Raw genomic sequence first — 5,299 nt, 5'->3', positions numbered from 1 at the left:
GTTTAAATAAACAGCAGGTGAGGGAGCCAGTGGGAGGAAGAAGTTGAATTGATTTTTGTTCTTGGCCAGACTTTACTATGACGGCTCTGTGCTCTTTATGTTTTGTGTGGGACACAGTTAAAATAATGGCAAAGAAATGATGTACCCTTTTAATTTGGGTGGGTGACCACAGATGAAGCCAAATGAAGTTCAATTTTGTGCTGCTTTTTCAAAATGTTTCCTGATTTTGATTCACATTTAATCTTTTTCTGTGATTCACTTTTTTGTTTCTCTTTTTTGAGATTCTAATTTTTTTTGAGTTTTTAGTAATGGTTTGCAGACAATAGAAAGTTTCTGGATGTTTAAATAGTAATTTTTTTTAATTTATAATATATTATAATTATATCCAAGTAATATAGGTATTTGGAATGCATATGAATATAATATATATTAATATATGAATATATATATATATATAGATATATGTATAAGTTTTTACAATAGATGTTTCATATAGATGTAGACAATGATGTGAAAAAAATGTCTGAATAAACAAAAGTGACAACTAGTTTTGCTCCTTCAGTGTTTACTGATGTGATATAACATGAGACTCTCAGGTTACAGTACTGACTGACGTCCTCATAATCTGAGGACTCGACTGACGTCAGGGATGACGCCTCCTTCTGCTTATCTTCCTTCTGAGAGTTCTGGGAAGGGAATATCAAATACATCACTTACGTCATAGAAGAACCAAGCAATGGGTTTTTGCTTTTTCCTCTCTCTCTCTCTCTCTCTCTCTCTCTCTCTCTCTCTCTCTCTCATTTCGTCGGAGAATCTGCCTCATTTATTGATCTGGTTTATATGACAGAAACTGTCATCTATTTAGTTATAATATTTTGTATTCACATCTAAGAGTTTTCTATTGGTATCTGAAAATCAAAGAGAGAGAGAGAGAGAGAGAGAGAGAGAGAGAGAGAGAGAGAGAGAGAGAATGATAACAAGTAGTAAATGAAATGTCTAAAAACTAAGAGACCGCTGAAGGGTTGAGTTGTGTACGAAACTTTATTCCTTGTGGTGAAGTGTCTGAGTGGATGACTGACGTCCTCATAATCAGCCACCAGTGGGGATGACGCCTCCTTCTGTTTATCTTCCTCAATGAGAAAAAGACCTCAGTCAGAGGAAAAGAAGATCATCTCTAAGAGAAGAAGAAGAAGAAGAAGAAGAAGAAGAAGAGAAGACTCTCTCTCTCTCATTTCTAAATCTCTCTCTCTTCTCCCTTCTCTTTTCTGTCACAGATAAATACAGAACTCTTTGAGGGCTCTGACTCAGTTTTTTATCTAGTTTTTATTTGACAGAAACTATTATTATTAGTTATATTATTTTTATTCACATTTAAGAGTGATAAATTTCTGTTGGAAGAGAAAATCAAGAGAGAGAGAGAGAGAGAGAGAGAGAGAGAGAGAGAGAGAGAGAGAGAGAGAGAGAGAGAGAAAGAAAGACAATTTTCAAAAAACCTATGAAAAACCCATGCCCAGTATTTGATTTGCATTCCTGTTGATCGCAGTGCAATCATCTTTCTTCAGGAACTTGAAAAGCTACAAATCATAACAGAATCATTCAAGACGACACTAATTATCTCTTCGTCAGAACTTAATCAGTAGAAGAAGAAGAAGAAGAATAAGAATAATAATAATAATAATAATAATAATAATAATAATGACGTCATCCATAATTCTTCCACATTATTATTATTATTATTTATTATTATTATTATTATTATTTATTATTATTATCATTATATTTCATTTTTACATGAGACAGGACAGAAAGACTAGTAACTATTATCACTTTGGTATTTTTTGATTGCCCTACTCTTGGTACCATCAAACTGTCTTTCCTGCCGTCCAGACTATTAAGATGGATAGTTTTAATTCCTCTCCTCCTCCTCCTCCTCCTCCTCCTCCTCCTCCTCCTCCTCCTCCTCCTCCTCCTCCTTCCAAAGAGAGAGAGACTTGAGAGAGAGAGAGAGAGAGCAGCAGAGACCTCATTCACCTGAGAAGGTCCATCATACTTTTCATATTCTTCCGCCCTGCCCATGTTGGGCTAAAGACATGTCTTGGGATCCCTGGTCTCCGTCACCCTCCTGTGACCATCTGCCAGAATCCATCTGCAACGCCTTTGTGCAAGGTTCGACAGTGGTGAGTACCAAGAATGAATAGGGCCTGTATGCTCTTAAAGGTTATCATTGCGAACTCTTAGTGCCTTGTGTTGCCTATTGAAGTTTTCCTGTCTGTCATCTCCAATCTTAAGACCAGTGACAGTTTTGTGGTCAGTTATGTTTATATATTGTATTCTCTTGTCCTTTCAGGTGACATAGCTCTCGGACCAATAATTCTAGCTTAGTCATCATAAACACATATTGTAAATAATTGGGTAAGAGAATCATATACATTAATGTTGTTTGAGTGACCATAATTATATACTTATGAAGGATGGTTTCATATTTTGACTTCAGGCAGATTTATATTAGGTTTACCATTCATTTCAGGACTTGGTTTCGTTTGATGTTTCGGCCCTTTATTTCCTTCCTGTTACTCATTCAGTTGCTCAATTGTAAGGTCATTTTATTTTGGGTTATTATTCCTGTGGGTATATTCTTCTACCAAAGTTATCTTCAATTTTCGACACTAATCTTCATGAAATTTTCTTGACAGACAGCGAGCGAAGCTGAACGAAGGAAACGCCCTGCGATCTACATTAATTGCCTTGTTTATCTGTAACCACATTATTTTAAAGGCTTATTTAATGTAATAAATATCATCTATTAAGACATATTTTTCCTTCCAACCCGATTTTAATATAATTATCAGGTTTTTTATTATTATTATTATTAATGGAATGGAAATCCATCTGAATGCTTGATTTACACTTGGTTTAATATCTTGTTACTATTATTAATAAGAAGCAGTTTACTTATTGTGCTTGTTGTGCATTGCATCAATCAATCAATCAATCAATTAGTGATGTTGCTGTGTTCACTCTCAAGAGAGAGAGAGAGAGAGAGAGAGAGAGAGAGAGAGAGAGAGAGAGGAGACAAACAGCCTCTGTCTGTCTTTATCTGTCCTAATGACGCCCCGAAATTCTCCCCTCCTGTCTGTCTACCCTTTCTTCTTCTTCTTCTTCTTCTTCTTCTTCTTCTTCTTCTTCTTCTTCTTCTTCTTCTTCTTCCATTTTTATCTTTATTTTCTTTACTCTCCTCCACTGATGGCGTTGATGAGTCTGCATCCATTTGTGCGTTTAACCAAAAGGAATAAAGTTTCGTATTGAACTCAACCCTTCAGCTGCAGTCTCTCGCTGGTTGGAAATGCAGCTACATACTACTTGTTATTATTATTATTCTCTCTCTCTCTCTCTCTCTCTCTCTCTCTCTCTCTCTCTCTCTCTCTCTCTTCATAGTCGTAACAAAGGCAGACGGGGATAACGAAAAGGTCACGATTGATATATGAGGCTAAGAAGAAGAAGAAGAAGAAGAAGAAGAAGAAGAAGAAGAAGAAGAAGAAGAAGAAGAAGAAGAAGAAGAAGAAGAAGAAGAAGAAGAAGAAGAGTTGAAGAAGAAGAAGAAGAAGAAGAAGAAGAAGAAGACCCAAGAGAAGGCGAGAGGGGATTCCCGTGTCAGCTGTGTGACGTCATCACCAGATGGATCTTCTTCTTCTTCTTCTTCCCTCGCGATGAGACGAAGTGATAATCAAGGGTCCTTGACTGAAGTTTGGTTGTGCTTTGGCCTGCTTTTGCTTCATGTGTGCATGCGTGCATACATACATACATACATACATACATACATACACACTCCTGCTTTATTTATTGATGTTCTCTGAGTAACACCTGTGCAATGGCAGCAAACCTTTGTGGAAATATGGAGGAGTCTAGACAGACGATTGCCAGGCCTCATCTCCGAGACTTTTTCATGAAAGCACAAATAAACAGCAAAGAACTGATTCATCTCTTGCTTCCTTCTGCCTCTGGCTATCATCAAGTGCCTGCGTGAGCGTTGTTTGTGGGTGCTTGCATGCGAGATTAATTATTGCTCATACTCATGCATCAGATGTCTCTGGGAAGCTATGACCTCAGTCGCTTCCAGGAACCCTTGCTGGGTATTGCCAATGACGTCAGTCGAGTTCCTGAATTACTGGGGCACCAGAGGCCACGTCAGCGCAGCTGCCCTGTACATACATACATACATATATATATATATATATATATATATATATATATATATATATATATATATATATATATATATATATATATATATATATATATATATATATATATATATATATATATATATATATATATATATATATATATATATATATATATATATATATATATATATATATATATATATATATATATATATATATATATATATATATATATATATATATATATATATATATATATATATATATATATATATATATATATATATATATATATATATATATATATATATATATATATATATATATATATATATATATATATATATATATATATATATATATATATATATATATATATATATATATATATATATATATATATATATATATATATATATATATATATATATATATATATATATATATATATATATAGAGATAGAGAGATAGAGAGATATAGAGATATATATAGAGAGAGAGAGAAGAGAGAGAGAGAGACAGTATACAAAAATATTTTCGAATTGATATATATAAATATATAACATTCGTAAATATATATATATATATATATCTATACATTATATATATAATTATATTACCCTTCAAGAAAGAGAGATAGAGAGAGAGAGAGAGAGAGAGAGAGAGAGAGAGAGAGAGAGAGAGAGAGATCCTTTTTGCAAGCTAGTTAAGTTAAGTATACCTTTGTTTAACTGCACTCACTGAGAGCTGATTAACAGCTCTCCAAGAGAAGTTTAGTATACCTTAGTTTAACTGCACCACTGAGGAGCTGATTAACAGCTCTCCTAGAAGGATTAGACTTATTTGACGTGGCTAAGAACCAACTGGTTACCTAGCAACGAGCTACAGCTTATTGTGAAAATCCGAACCACCATTATTATACCGAGAAATGAATTTCTATCTACCCTTCAAGAAAGGAGACTATTACCTCTGAAATTATTTTCAATTCCTTTACTCTTTAACACACAAGAATTTAGTCTTAGAAAATCACGGAATCTCTTTGACCTTTGACCTTTTGAGTCTTGAGATCTGGCTTCTTCAGGATCCTTTCAAACCCACGTGATATCTCTCTCTCT

General features: G+C 34.1%; 1 long non-coding RNA gene across 1 annotated transcript; it reads left to right on the top strand.

The window, feature by feature from the left end:
* The first annotated feature begins 2,017 nt into the window (after positions 1 to 2,017).
* On the top strand, positions 2,018 to 2,804 carry LOC136852037 (uncharacterized). Its single transcript, XR_010857053.1, has 3 exons — positions 2,018 to 2,177; positions 2,348 to 2,412; positions 2,694 to 2,804. It is a non-coding gene; the product is annotated as an uncharacterized lncRNA (long non-coding RNA).
* The last annotated feature ends 2,495 nt before the right edge of the window (positions 2,805 to 5,299 follow it).

Source organism: Macrobrachium rosenbergii, chromosome 24 (genome assembly GCF_040412425.1).
Source record: "Macrobrachium rosenbergii isolate ZJJX-2024 chromosome 24, ASM4041242v1, whole genome shotgun sequence".
Classification (NCBI taxonomy): Eukaryota; Metazoa; Arthropoda; class Malacostraca; order Decapoda; family Palaemonidae; genus Macrobrachium; species Macrobrachium rosenbergii.
Note: the sequence above shows the minus strand (reverse complement) of the source record. Positions and strands in the feature narration are given on the sequence as shown.